The 16,089-nt window shown below is 45.4% G+C and overlaps 1 protein-coding gene across 1 annotated transcript in view; it reads right to left on the minus strand.

Moving 5' to 3' along the window:
- The window catches only part of LOC116743779 (zinc finger protein 160-like), a 334,519-nt gene that overhangs the window by 11,801 nt on the left and 306,629 nt on the right, over positions 1-16,089 (minus strand). The gene's annotated exons all lie outside the window — the stretch shown is intronic.

Here is a 16,089-nt window from a genome sequence, read left to right on the forward strand (position 1 = left end):
CAAAACCATGGACTTGCACATCCATGAACTCATGGACACACAGGTAAATGCACAAATAACTGAAACGAGAGAAGTTGTCTCTGGATATATTACTGCATGATTTTTTTTATCATCATTTTTATTTATGTGAATTTCAGCATCTTTGGAACAATGAAAAAGTATCAACTGTATTAAATGGTACTAACATGAAAAAAAATAGGATCCTTTAACTGCAATCTCTATTGTATACCCATATATAAATACAGTTTAAACCACAATATTGACATAGGTAGGTATTAACAAATGCAAAGCAGAGTTTATTTCTGTATTCCACACATAAAACACTGACTCAAAATCAGAAAAGTTATTACTATTATACATTAATTTAAGAGACTAAGAAAAAAATTATCACAATAGTAAAGTTAAAAACTACTCGGAGAGGGCTTCCCTGGTGGCGCAGTGGTTGGGAGTCTGCCTGCCGATGCGGGGGACACGGGTTCGTGCCCCGGTCCGGGAGGATCCCGCATGCTGCGGAGCGGCTGGGCCCATGGGCCATGGCTGCTGGGCCTGCGCGTCCGGAGCCTGTGCTCCGCGATGGGAGAGGCCACAACAGTGAGAGGCCCGCATACCGGAAAAAAAAAAAAAAAAAAAAAACTACTCGGAGAATTAAATATCATGACTAAAAAGAATATGGAAAAAAGTATATTGTGGGCTTCCCTGGTGGCGCAGTGGTTGAGAATCCGCCTGCCAATGCAGGGGACACGGGTTCGTGCCCCAGTCCGGGAAGATCCCACATGCCGCAGAGCGGCTGGGCCCGTGAGCCATGGCCACTAAGCCTGCGCATCCGGAGCCTGTGCTCCGCAACGGGAGAGGCCACAACAGTGAGAGGCCCACATACTGCAAAAAAAAAAAAAAAAGTATATTGTAATTAAGGAAGAATATTTCACCAAACAGCATGATTAGAAGGAAACTTGACACATTCTCTCTGAAGTTACAGTGGAGTGAAGGGGGCTGGCCAGGGCACCTGCCTTTCACCAATGTACAGTGTGCCTGAGCAAGAGCCATTAGAGGCAGTAAGAGGAGGAAAACAGAGGGCAAGAGACACAAAGAGAGTGTGTCAGAGAGTTGGAACTGTGAACATTCACAAATCTAAGGACATAGAAATCTAAGAACAGAGAAAGGATGTGAAAAGATAGTCCATCCTAAAGAGAACAGGGGTGACTATATTACATCAGAAAAAATAAAGACAAAAACTGACACAAGAGACAAAGGATATTATATAATGATAAAACAGTCCATTCACCAGGAAGATATAACAATTATAAATATATATACATCTAACATTAGAGCTTGCCCAAATATGAAGGAAACAACAGAAATAGACAACAGCAAAATGTCAGTATGAGACTTCAATACTCTAGTTTTATCTACACATGGAAACAACTTAAAAGGAAACAGAGAACTTGAACTACACTAAATAACAATTGTACCTAAAAGACATATACAGAACACTCCACCCAACACCAAAAAACATCCTTCTCAAGCAAACATGAAACATTCTCCATAACAGACCACAAAACACATCTTAGGCCACAAAACAAATCTTAACAAATTTAAGGAGACTGAGATCTAAAAAGTATCTTCTCTAACCACAATGAAATGAAACTTGAAATAACAAACAGAGGGAAAACAGGAAAACCCCCAAGATGTACAAGTTAAACAGCTGATTCTTAAAGAAGCAATGGGCCAGGCTTCCCTTGTGGCTCAGTGGTTAAGAATCCGCCTGCCAATACAGGGGACACAGGTTTGAGCCCTGGTCCGCAAAGATCCCACATGCTGTGGAGTAAATAAGCCTGTGCACCACAACTACAGAGCCCCAGCGCCACAACTACTGAAGCCCGCGTGCCTAGAGCCCGTGCTCCACAACAAGAGAAGTCACCGCAATGAGAAGCCCGCGCACCACAACAAAGAGTAGCCCCTGCTCACCACAACTAGAGAAAGCCCACACGCAGCAATGAAGACCCAACACAGCCAAAAGTAAAATAAATAAATTTATTTTTTAAAAAAAGAAGCAACGGGTTAAAGAAGAAATCACACGGAAATTGTAAAAATATCTGAATGAAAATAAAAACACAACATACCAAAATTTATAACAGGCAGTCAAAACCATAGTAAAAGGGAAGTCTACAATGCTAAATGCTTACAACAAAAAAGGGGAAAGATGCAAACCCTGTACTGCTGTTCAAGAATGTATGGAGAGCCATTAGACAAGAAAAAGAAATCAAAGTTATACAAATTGAAAAAGAAGTAAAATTACCTTTTTCTCTATGTGACAAGGTTTTACATGTGCAAACCAAAAAGGCTCCATGAGAAAACTACCACTTCAAAACACAACTTCAAGGACTTCCCGGTTGGTCCAGTGGTAAAGAATCCACCTTCTAAGGCAAGGGACTTGGGTTCAATCCCTGGTCAGGGAACTAAGATCCCATATACCACAGAGCAACTAAGCCCACATGCCTCAACGAGAGAGCCCGCGTGCCACAAACTACAGAGCCCACGCACTCTGGAACCCGTGTGCCACAACTAGAGAGAGAGAAAAAAAAACCCCGCACGCCACAACTAGAGAGAGAAGCCCATGCGCCTCAACGAAAGACACTGCACGCCACAACAAAAGATGCCGCACGCCTCAATGAAGATCCCGAGTGCCACAACACCTGATGCAGCCAAAAAAAAAAAAAAAAAAGAAAAAACAACTTTGGAAAAATTGCAGCAGGGAATTTCCCAGCAGTCCAGTGGTTAAGACTCTGTGCTTTCACTGCCATGGCCCTGGGTTCAAAACCTGGCGGGGGAACTAAGATCCCACAAACCGCAAGGCATGGCCAGAAAGGAAAAAAATATCAGCACACAAAAATCAGTTGCCGTGGTATATACAATATACACAATGAACAAATTCAAAAGAAAGCTAGAAAACAATACTGTTTACTATAGCATCAAGAGACAGACTAGGAAAAAATTACCCAAGAAGGTGAAAGACTTGAACACTGAAAACTACTAAATGTTGCTAAAAGAAATCCAAGGATATACAAATAAATAAAAAGACACCCTGTACTCATGAATTGGAAGAATTAATATTCTTAAAATGACTTTATTACTGAAAGTGTTCTACAGATTCAATGGAATCCCTGTCAAAATTTCAAAGGCAATTTTTGCAGTTTAAAAAAAAATCATACTGGGCTTCCCTGGTGGCGCAGTGGTTGAGAATCTGCCTGCCAATGCAGGGGACATGGGTTCGAGCCCTGGTCTGGGAAGATCCCACATGCCACGGAGCAACTAAGCCCGTGTGCCACAGCTACTGAGCCTGCGCGTCTGGAGCCTGTGCTCCTCAACAACAGAAGGTCGCGACAGCGAGAGGCCCGCGCACCGCGATGAAGAGTGGTCCCCGCTCACCACAACTAGAGAAAGCCCTCCCACAGAAACGAAGACCCAACACAGCCAAAAATAAATAAATAAATTTAAAAAAAAAAAAAAAAAAAAAAAAAAACATACTAAAATTCATAGGGAATCTCAAAGGACCCCCAACAGCCAAAATACTCTTGAAAAAGAAGATGGACATAATTTTCAGATTTCAAAACATATTACAAAGTAATCAGGATGACGTGGTACTGGTATAAGCACAGATACAAAACCCAGTGGATACCAGAAATAATCCAATGAATATATATAAAATGTACAGCCAAGGGTGCAAAGACTACACAAAGGGGAAAGGACAGCCTCAATAACAAATGATGCTGAGCAACTACATACATACCAGCAAAAGAATGAAGATGGAACCTTACTTGCATCAAAGGTAAAAACTTCTGTATCACAGGATACAATCCACAGAGTGAAAAGACAACCTCTGAGGAATGCAGGTGATGAAAGTGATTTAAAGAATTTCCCACTGTCAGAGATTTAGGTTGATTTCATAGTTCAAACTCAAGAAGGGACTAAAACATTCCCTGGTGATCCAATGGTTAGCGCTTGGTGCATTCACTGCAGTGAGCCCGGGTTCAATCCCTGGTCGGGGAACTAAGTTCCCACAAGCCTTGGTGGGGCATGGCAAAAAAAAAAAAAAAAAAAAAAAGTTACAAAGACAGAACAAATTACCTCTTACTGGTCTGTTTTCCAGATTTTACCAGATACTGTGCACATTAACGTCCAGCTTCTTTATCCTGCTTGACAGAGAGCAGACAGTGCATCCTGATGGGGCCCTAAGCGATCCCTGCTGTCCAGTAGCACTGACACCACGTCTCCAATCCATGGGTGTGAAGCCCTGCCCAGGACTACACCCAGCGGAGCCTCTTCACAAGTTCCAGGTCACTGGGTTATGGGGAAATGGGATCTAAGTGGAGATGACAGGCCCTGAGGGAAGGACCCGAGTCAGTGTGAATGTACAGGTGTCAGGCAGGACACTTCAGAGTCAGAGATTAGCGAGTCCAAAGAAGGGCATTTCAGGAAGGACAGACAGAAGAAACAACTGAGAATATGACTTTACCTGAGAAAGAGCCATTCCAGACTCCTTTTCTTTCCTCTCCCTCCTCTTCTGGGCTTCTTTCTCAGACAAGAGTCTTTAGAGGTCGATCCTGAAAGTGGAAAACAAGCTGTTTAATGCTTAGAATCAACACACCCCCTTCCTGAGTCACCACCACACGCACAGGGAAGCCCTCAGCATGGGGAACAGACGGTCCTCTGTTGCCCACTGTCCCAGGAGGGACTCAGGACAGTAACTCCCACACAGAGACCAACAGGTGAATTTTCCCACCCTTTCCTTCAGTTCAGGCTCCCCTCCTGGTGAGGCCCTCACGTACCCAGCAGCAGCGGGCACCTCAGCTGGACCCGACGATCCCCTGCAGGTCACTGACCAGCCCTGATCCATCCCCACACAGAGCAGAGCCCTCACCCTCAGCCCAGATCTCAGCCCTCAGGAACGGGGGCGCTCAGAGTCACGATGCTCAGTGAGGGATCCGGATTGGAACATCGTGGGGCACCTCAAATATTGTTGAGGTTGGACCCCCACACTGACAGTATGAAGAGGAATCCCTGGTCAGAGGGTACAATACATGTCTGTACAAAATTCTTCATCGATCTAAGGAAGCGCCTGGGTTGAGCAGCACTCGCAGGAGGCAAGCCCAGCACAGCCCCCACTTGCTTTTCATTTTCTAGCTTTACTGAGGCCTAACAGATGTATAACAATGGTGTACATGTGAGGCATCCAATGTGCTTACTAGACAGATGTATACACTGTAATATTCACAACAGAGTGCTTTACACGTCCATCAACTCACAAGGACCATTTTATTTCTGTGTGCTAAGAACACTCAAGGTTACTCTCTCAGCAAATACCAGGTATATAGAAACACAGTATGATTAACGATAGCACGATGAACATTAGATGAACGTGTTGCAAATATTACCTAAGTATAATGATTTCATTTCCTTTGGCTATCTAGACAGAGGAACCTCTAAATTGTTTTCCGTAATAGCTATACCATTTACATTCCCACCAATGAAGCACAAGCATTCATGTGTGTGTGTGTGTGTGTGTGTGCGTGCGTGTGTGTTTTGAGACAGGTAGGGAGAGGACCGTAGAGGAACCAGCACTGGCCTGGCAGCAAGAAAGTAGCGGCTACAGCTTCCCAAGAACGTGCCTCTGTACTACTGATCACTGTGGTGTTGCTGGCCCTCTGATTCTTGGAACAATCTCTCCCTACATTAAAGAACTTAATGGCCCCTCTCAGGTTCTGTCCACAGAAACATACCTAGCAAAATCTCCCTAATGAAAACCTTCTGCCATTTGAAGCTTACTACTCATAACTTCCCTTCTGGACTCAAATGAACTTACAAACTTTCATGGGGTCCAACATAGTTTCGATAAAACCCATAATGATCAACTCATCGTGCTAGAAAATACCAGAAAACATGCCAAACTCTAATAAATCATGCCAGAGGGAAAAATACATATAAGACACCCAAGGAACCAATAGATGCAAAATACCATATTTTCACTCACAGTAACCACAGCCCAAACACTGTCATCTTCAAAAACTACACATAAAAGAAAGATGTTTCCAACGATGCACATCCCCCAGTGAGACCCAAACATCCCCCAAGGCAACACTCCAATTCCCCTTTCATTATGTTTCACAGTGCAACTGAAAATTTCTTTATCTGCGACACAAAATACTAAAAAGTACCAAAGGTAAACAACAAAATGACCTCCATATTAGTCTAAAAACTGCACAATGATTCCTCTCTTTCTCTCTCCCTTTTTTTCTTCTGGAGCAGGAAGGATTTATTACTTGGAGCAAGTAAGGAGAACACCAGAGATCTTTCCCAAAGCAGTATCCCTGCACAACGATTCTTGACCTCCCAGAATACCCAAAACAAGTCATTTGCGGAGTGGATGCTGTAGGGCACCCTCTAGCTCCATTGCCTGAGGACAAGGCACCCATCCTCCTGCACCCAAAAATCCCTGTGGGCTCAGCTCAGGCCATACTTCTAACATCAGAGGAAAATGATTTTCTGTGCTTAAAACCACTGCCTTCATTCCTCCTCATGTATGGCCATGAAATACCAGATTAAACCAATGCATGGAAACCTCAGTCTCAGCAGCTAGGTCCCAGGGAACCTGAGCTAAGACACTATGGCACCTCAAACCATGCAATGTACCCACAACTACCCATAAGTCCAATTCCAGGTGCTCCAGCCAGAACTGAGACATTACTTGCCAGGAGTTCCACATACCCCTTGAGCCCAAAAGGGACAAATGCATACACCATTCATTGGGCTCATCCTGAAGCCCACACTTGCTGCCATATCCCTCCTGCAGGCTCTCCTCCAATTTTCCCATTGTTCTCCCTCTCCTCCTTGCACTCATGGGCAAACAGGGCTAAAGGACAAAAGTACCTCTCAGGAAAGCCATCGCAACAGGAATACACACAAGCTGCCACTGAAAGGACACCGGGCGTTCAATATGCAGGTCAACAAAGTTGGCCCTCCTGGAAAAACTTACGAGAAAGTAAGAATGTTACGGAGTCCAGTTACAAAGGACATTTGAATGCAGTGTGGGAGACTCAAAGACAGGCGGTCCCCAGATTTCTTGTCCCCAAGACAGATGGTCCCCAAGTTTCTTCTTTCCTGTTCTCCCAGCTCACAGGTAATTAAAAGATACCCTAACTCTTTGAGGGAAGTCTCCTTCATTCCTCCTTAGGTTCTGGACTTTGGCCCACAGTTACCACAGTGAAATCACTACCCCTGACTCGGAGCAGATGAACTGCTGGAAGGCAAAGCTCCAAGGAGGCAACTGGTCCCTGGATGTGCACAGCCTGGCACACCTGGGGGCTATAGTAGAGCAGTGACACAGCACACTAAACATGGGGACACCTCAACATACTACATGAGGACATCAGTTCTGTAGGGATTTTTAGCACTCCCTGCATCTTTTTGCTCTTATTTTGAGTAATTAAGCAGCCATATGGGGTAATAATCAATTAGAGTTGAAATGTCCAGAACAAATGTAGGAACCATCCGCATCACCTACCGTGTTCCCCTGGTCTCCCCTGAGGATTATTCAGCCCAACCCACAGCCCCAGCCACTAAACACATCCCCAGAGGGAGATGCCGCAGCTATCCAGGGAAGAAGAGGAACACTGTGCATCCTTCAATGAACGGAAAAGGAGGAAGACTCCAAATAATCAATGGAGAGCGGCATTTCTGTTGAAGGTGACTGATACAGAGGCAATAAAATGTGACACAGTCAGGAGGAGATGGCGAGCCCTCTCTGAGCCTAGACCTGAAGGGAGACAAAGGGCCTGTGCTATGGTGACTTCAAGGCAAAAGGTAAGAACAGGAACTATGATGTCAGATAGAAACAGCTTTTGTTTGGAAACAGACAAAAGGTGAATGTGCCCAGGGTAGAGTGAACCATGAGAACAGGGTCAGCTCCCAGGATGAGGCTGGAGACACTGGCAGGGCCCTGATGACACAGGGCTGAGCAGCCACAGGGAGGAGTTGGGATTTGTCCTGAGGGCAAATAAGAGCTGGTGCAGGTCTGAGTGCCAGAACTGGCATAAACTCTCCTCGGATTTATACTTAATGCAGAGAAATATTTCTGACTACGGTCACTTCTACTCTGAGCCTGTGGGAAGACATGAACCCATATACAACTCTAAATAAAACTAGACACTCTCTCCAAAAAGAAGACAAACACAATTTGGCCAACCACTTCAGGGTCAGTGTTACTTTGACTGAGAGTTTCTGGTCTAGTCTCTCATCTCCATGTTACAAGTGGGCGCCCTGAGGCCCAGAAGGGAGACTTTTCTGAGAAAGTCCTGGTTGAGTGAACAGAATCAGGTGTAACTGAATTCTGAAATGAGATCCTGAGGGGTCGGTGGGCAGAGTCTGTCCTTATCGCCTGTCCCATTTAAAACACCATCTTTCAGGTGCCTGATCAAAGGAAACTTCTCTTTCAATGTCTGATCACACTGTCACCAAACAGGTAATTTTTCTTTCCAGAAAAATCACAGTAAAAGAATTTAAAAATAAACAATTGGAAAAGCATAGTTGCTGGTGCATAAAACACTGCAAGCGTTCAGCTTAGAAACAAGATCTGAGCAAACTTCTTCATCATGAATAGAGGAATAAAAGGTGAAAAAGAATATTAGACTAACTGGTTAAACTAGGTTTTGACTGTTAATATAAAAGATCAATGACGTATCTACCAAGTACTCATCAAAAGAGTCTAAAATTATTTACTAGTTACCAAAGAACTTTACCAGTATACAAAGATAAAGCAGGGGAAGAACTCAGGTGTCAATTATATCTGAATAAATAAAATGAATTTGTGAATTTTTTTAATCTAAAGATCCTGCTGTCAATGTTTTAAAAAAAATTGAGGATTGGGGCTTCCCGGGTGGCGCAGTGGTTAAGAATCCGCCTGCCAATGCAGGGGACACGGGTTCGAGCCCTGGTCCGGGAGGATCCCACATGCCACGGAGCAACTAAGCCCGTGTGCCACAACTACTGAGCCTGTGCTCTAGAGCCCGTGAGCCACAACTACTGAGCCCGCGTGCCACAACTAATGAATGAAGCCCGCGTGCCTTGAGCCTGTGCTCCGCAACGAGGGAAGCCACCGCAATGAGAAGCCCGCGCACCACAACGAAGAGTAGCCCCTGCTTGCCGCAACTAGAGAGGGCCCACGCGCAGCAGCGAAGACCCAACGCAGCGAAAAACAAATAAATAAATAAATACCAAAAAAAAATCGAGGATTTATCATATTTAGAAAAGAATCACATGAGTAGAATACATAAGGCCACCAAACTTATTTCACAAGTTAGTAATTATTTTCAGGAAATTAGATATCTAATGCACTAGGATATATGCAAAGTTAAAGGAAAGACATAAATGTAAAGCAACCAGAGAGAAAAAAGTAAGTCCATTACAGAAAAACAAAAATTTTAATGTTTCTTTAAAGAAGCACCATGTAGTGAAAGTCAGTCACTTCCTGCCCCACTAGTCTCTCCCGTCCTCTACCCCACACCAGGAAATGGAAGGGCGTGACCCACAACTGCCTGAGTCAACTCACCGCCCCTTGGCTGAACAGGGATTGCAAAGGGAAGTTTTCTTGTCATACAAACAATTACAAAATGCACAAACCTTACAGTTTTGCAATATAAATCCTCACCTGTATAATTTAAGCAAGCAACATTTCAATTTATTAGAGTCTAAAGCCAGAAGTCAGTATATCATAACTTAATCGTACAAATCCAATCAACTCACCCCCAACCTGGATCCAGTCTGCCCTCTACCTGCACTACTATGTGTTTCCATTTTATTGTCTATTTCTTTCCCTGTTTCTGTCTCCTCCTTTTTGATCTTATCTACTCCCCTGATGCTCCTGCTGGCCTATCCATACATTTCTGCCTCTTTCTTCCCCCAACTCTACTCCCTCTCTGCCCGGCCCGTGACACCCCTTCTGTCCCTGTTACTCTCCCTTCCTCCCCACTCTCCGGCACCCCAGGTGGCTGTGCTTCCTTTCTGCTCTCTCTCTTCCTCTGCTCTGCTAGCCACAGAAGTCCTCTGCTTCTCTCCCAGGACCAGGATGCCCTGACGGCCATGGTTCCACCGTTTATCCTCTCCCAGATTTTCTGTGCAGTGCCTCACCACTGCTGCCCTCCCTACTACCACTGATCCAGGGCCTCTCTCTATGTTGCTCTGCAATCCCTGGAGATCCGGCGTTTTCATTTACTTCCCGATTTTATTCACCTGCTATTTTCAAGGCTTACTTAGTCTCTTTCATTTCACTGTCTCTTTATAAGCTCCTCAGCCATCCTCTACGTCTCCATCCGCTCTCCCTCATTCTTTCCACCCTGTCAGCTTTTCTACTTCTCTCTCAGTCGCTCTGTCTCTGCTCCTCCAGTTCCCCCATCGCCCACATATTTACAGAGACCGAGACGGAATAACATGCCGCCTACCGGAAGAGTCCATTCTCCAGCGGGGTGGAATTTCAGACGAAAGAACACTGGGTGTCACACGGCTGGCCCAGGTCACTCCCCGCCCCCCACGCCGGGTGAGGGGAAGGGCTGACTACGAAGGGGAGGCCGGGGGAGCAAAAGGACCGACCTGAGGAGACGCGAGGACAGAGGCGCTGGCATGGAGGGAGGGGGTCTCAGGAGAGGGGCGGGCTCTGCAGAATGCCAGGACCGGGGAGAGAACGTGGGCTGTCCGGGAGCGGGGCGGCCGGCGCTGCCCTCCAGGGGCCGAGAGAGCGAGGCTGGGGGGCGCGAATCCACCTCGCGGAAGGGGACGTTACAGGCGGCGGGAAGGGACGGAGGCAGTAATGGATTTTAAGCAGGAAAATGTCGCGAATGTAGGTGTCTACCTGGACCGAAGGCAGAAAAGCCAAGGGCACCGGGACCGGCCTCAGAGCGAATTCAAACCCAAAGGTAAACATGCCTGACCTGTAACGGCGACGTCTGGAGTTACTGGGAGCGTAGGGGCGGGTGCTGGGATTTACGGTCCTTGGTGACCCCCCCACACTCTGAAGATGGAGAAAGGGGGGCCGCGCGGCACAGATTAACACCAGAAAAGAAAACTTACTCTCAGCAGGGTGACCTTCTCGCCGCGCTGTCCGCTTCCGCTTCCGTTATTAACGGCGCGAGCGCGGAGTTCGAAGCAGGGCTTCTGGGGGCGGGGCTTGGGCGGAGCGCTAGCGGCGAGGGGCGGGGCGAGGAGGGAGCCCCTGTCAGTCCGGGTAGCGCAGTTAGGCGGGGCAGGAGGCGGGGAGGGGTAGGTTGGTCCCTGCAGCTTGAAACTGCTTGTTTTAATTTACTGTTTGCTACAGTTTTAAGGCAAAAGCTACCGTTGCTTGGGCCAGTTATCTCGGAAACTAAGATGTTTCCTCCTAACGAGTCGAGAATGGTGTCAATAAAAAGCTGTTTTTTGGGCTTCCCTGGTGGCGCAGTGGTTGAGAGTCCGCCTGCCGATGCAGGGGACACAGGTTCGTGCCCCGGTCCGGGAAGATCCCACATGCTGCGGAGCGGCTGGGCCCGTGAGCCGTGGACGCTGGGCCTGCACGTCCAGAGCCTGTGCTCCGCAACGGGAGAGGCCACAACGGTGAGAGGCCCGCGTACCGAAAAAAAAAAAGAAAAAAAAAAAAAAAAGAGCTGTTTTTGCCAGCAGTTAGCTGGCGTGTCTAAGTGAATTGATAAATGTATATGACATAAAAGGTTCCAGGTAGGGCTTCCCTGGTGGCTCGGTGGTGAATAATCCGCCTTACAATGCAGGGGACTTGGGTTCAAGCCCTGGTCTGGGTAGATCCCACAGGCCGCAGAGCAACTAAGTCTATGTGCCACAGCTGCTGAGCTTATGCTCTAGAGCCCGCGAGCCACCACTACTGAGCCCATGTGCCGCAACTACTGAAGCCCACGTGCCTAGAGCCCGTGCTCCGCAACAAGAGAAGCCACAGCAACGAGAAGCCACGCACCTCAATGAAGAGTAGCCGCCGCTCCCCGCAACTAGAGACAGCCCTTGAGCAGTAAGAAAGACCCAACGCAGGGCTTCCCTGGTGGCGCAGTGGTTGAGAGTCCGCCTGCTGATGCAGGGGATATGGGTTCGTGCCCCGGTCTGGGAAGATCCCACATGCCGCGGAGCGGCTGGGGCCGTGAGCCATAGCTGTTGAGCCTGCGCGTCCAGAGCCTGTGCTCCGCAATGGGAGAGACCACAACAGTGAGAGGCCCGCATACCGAAAAAAAAAAAAAAAAAAAGACCCAACGCAGCCATAAATTAATTAATAAAAAAACACACTTGCTACATTCCGCTTCCTGATGCACACAGAACTCATGATGCAATATGAATGTTAGAAATACTTGTGAAATACTGTTCAGATGAATTGTCGAGGATATTTTCCACTTGTTTCATGAAAATGTGTGCAGGTATTTATCAGATTATAAATATGAATCATAATTTTTCAAGAGGCTTTTTGAAAGGCTATTAAAAAAGTTAAGTTATAGTAATAAGTATTATATCTCAACTGTTATAAAATTCCATTTTGTGAATCCTATATGATACATATGCATGATATATATTTATTTATTGAACTATGGTTGATTTACAATATGACATTCACTGCACGTGCACAGCATAGATTCAGAATTTTCATAGATTATAAAACTTATTACAAAATAATCGCTGTGATTCCCTGTGCTGTGCAATATATTGTTTAAGATATTGCTTATCTGTTTTATACAAAGTATTGATAGCTTGGCTCTCTCAATCCCATACTCTTATCTTGCCCTTCCCCTCCTCCCTCACTTCACAGGTAACCTAGTTTGTTTTCTCTGTGTGTCCTGTTTCACTATATACATTCATTTCTTTTCTAGATTCCACATTTAAGTGATATCAAGTAGTATTTGTCTTTCTCTGTCAGACATATTTCACTTAGCATAATATGCTCTAGGTCCACCTATGGTGCTGCAAATGGCAGAATTTCATTCTTCTTTGTGGCTGAGTAATATTTCATTGTAGATACGTATACCACTTCTTCTTTAATCCATCTTTTTCCTTTTTTTATGACTTAAAAATTTTTTTTATTTATTTTGGGCTGCGTTCGGTCTTATTGCTGCTCACGGGCTATCTCTAGTTGCCGCGACCAGGGGCTACTCTTTGTTGCGGTGCATGGGCTTCTCATTGCAGTGGCTTCTCTTGCTGTGGAGCACACGCTCTAGGTGCACGGGCTTCAGTAGTTGTGGCACGTGGGCTCAGCAGTTGTGGCTCGGGATCTCTAGAGCGCAGGCTCCGCAGTTGTGGCACACGGGCTTAGTCGCTCTGCAGCATGTGGGATCTTCCCGGACCAGGGATCGAACCCGTGTCCCCTGCATTGGCAGGCGGCTTCTTAACCACTGCACCACCAGGGAAGCCCTAATCCGTCTTTTTCTTGATGGACATTTGGGTTGCTCCCATATACTGGCTACTGTAAATAATGCTGCTATGAACATTGGGATGCACGTATCTTTTCAAATTAGTGCTTCCATCATTTTCAGATATATACCGAGGAGTGGAATTCCTGGATCAAATGGTAGTTCTATTTTTAGTTTCCTGAGGAAGCTCATTTTGTGAGTCATATATTTCATTATTATTTTTAAAAACACACTTTGCCCAATTTATCTATTTCATTTGCATTTCTTCCGTTTTACTTCACTGAAATGCCTGGAGGATGCATAAATCAAGGGGTTGTTTTAAGATTTGTGTGGCATGTACACAGAGAAATGACAGATGCAATGTATGAACTCTATAACCATGAAGACAGAATCTCCTCACATTTCAAGTTTATTGAGAGAACTGGAATAGTACAGATAATGAACTAGTCTCACCGTGCATAGCGAGAGACTTATTGCTAATGTCAGGTGCATCACTGGTATTTTATTTTTATGATTATGATTATTATTATTTTTTTAGCCAGGCTGTATGGTATGTAGGATCTTAGTTCCCAAACCAGGAATTGAACCCACGTCCCTTGCATTGGAAGCACGGAGTCTTAACCACTGGACTGCCAGGGAAGTCCCTAACACTGGCATTTTGGAAACACGGTCTGTTAATTTTACCTTAAAAATGTCTCTCTCACAGAAACAGACTCATAGAGATAGAAAATAGACTTGTGGTTGCCAAGGGGGGGGGGGGCGAGAGGGAGAGGGATGGACTGGGAGTTTGGGGTTAGCAGATGCAAACTATTATATGTAGAATGGATAAACAACAAGGTCCTACTGTAGAGCCCAGGGAACTATATTCAATATCCTGTGAGAAACCATAATGGGAAAGAATACTTAAAAAAAGACGGTCTAGGGCTTCCCTGGTGGCGCAGTGGTTGAGAGTCCGCCTGCCGATGCAGGGGACACGGGTTTGTGCCCCGGTCCGGGAAGATCCCACATGCCGCGGAGCGGCTGGGCCCGTGAGCCATGGCCGCTGAGCCTGCGCGTCCGGAGCCTGTTCTCCGCAACGGAAGAGGCCACAACAGTGAGAGGCCCGCGTATCGCCAAAAAAAAAAAAAAAAAAAAAAAAAAAAAAGACGGTCTATATGTGTATAACTGAGTCACTTTGCTGTACAGCAGAGATTGACACAACTTTGTAAATCAACTATACTTCAATTAAAAAAATAAGGTATCTCGGGACTTCCCTGGTGGCGCAGTGGTTGAGAGTCCGCCTGCCGATACAGGGGACACGGGTTCGTGCCCCGGTCCGGGAAGATCCCACATGCCGCAGAGCGGCTGGGCCCGTGAGCCATGGCCGCTGAGCCTGGGCGTCCAAAGCCTGTGCTCCGCAACGGGAGAGGCCACAGCAGTGAGAGGGCCGCGTACCGCAAAAGACAAACAAACAAATTTACTTATTTATTTTGGCTGCGCCAGATTCTAGTTGCAACAAGCGGGATCTTTAGTTGCAGCACAGGGGCTTCTTAGTTGCGGCATGAGAACTCTTAGTTGAGGCATGCGTGTGGGATCTAGTTCCCTTACCAGGGACTGAACCCAGGCCCCTCCATTGGGAGCGCAGAGTCTTACCCACTGGACCACCAGGGAAGTTCCATTTCTTTTTCTGATCGAAGGATAGCTGATTTACAATATTGTATGAGTTTCGGGTGTTCCACAAAGTGCTTCAGTTATATAAATTTTTTTCAGATTAATCTCCATTGTAGGTTATTCCAAGTTAGTGAATGTAATTTTATATGCCATACAGTAAATCCTTGTTGCTTATCTATTTTATGTATAGTAGCAAGTCAATCCTATTTGAGCCTCTAGTACTTCACGGAAAATATTTAATGTTCCTTCCCCAATATTTAACATCTCAGAGTTATGATACAGCAGTTATATTACTATATAGAGTCTAATATTAAAATATATTTGGAGGCTGTATTATATATTTAATTTTAATTAGTTAATATTAATTAGTTAATATTTCCCAACTACAAGCTTTTTGTATATTTCTCACATTCAGGTACGATGGCATGGATAAAAAACATCTCAAAATGGATTCCTTTACTTCTTACCCTGATACTGGAATCAGAATAACTACATCACAATTGGAGAGGGAATTCTCTGGCAGTTCAGAGGTTAGGACTTGGCACTTTCACTGTGAGGGCACCGGTTCAATCCCTGGTCAGGGAACTAAGATCCTGCAAGCTGCGGGGCACAGCTAAAAAAAAAAAAAACCTGGAGAATGATTTAAGTGTGTTTAGAATCAGACACAGCAGAAAGGAAAGAAATCTGTGAGTTAGAAAACACAAGGGCTCTACAAACTTTCCTTGACATTCTGAACATTAGAATAGCCCAGTGTTACATGGAATATTACCCTATCATGATAAAGAAGAAAGTCTTTTGATATAATCTGTCCCTGACACCTTTTCCCTTTACTTTTTTTCTCTATTCAAGAGGGAAATATGAAATTTCATATTATTAAAATTACGGTGGCCATTTAATGCAACTGGCTAATAATCTTCCATGAAAATGAGACAAAACCTAACATTGAAGAGGGTTTTGCCTCTCAGCCTTCTTCGTCATCCCGCAGCCAGGTTGCTATGAAGACACT

This window comes from Phocoena sinus, chromosome 19 (genome assembly GCF_008692025.1).
Source record: "Phocoena sinus isolate mPhoSin1 chromosome 19, mPhoSin1.pri, whole genome shotgun sequence".
NCBI classification, from domain to species: domain Eukaryota; kingdom Metazoa; phylum Chordata; class Mammalia; order Artiodactyla; family Phocoenidae; genus Phocoena; species Phocoena sinus.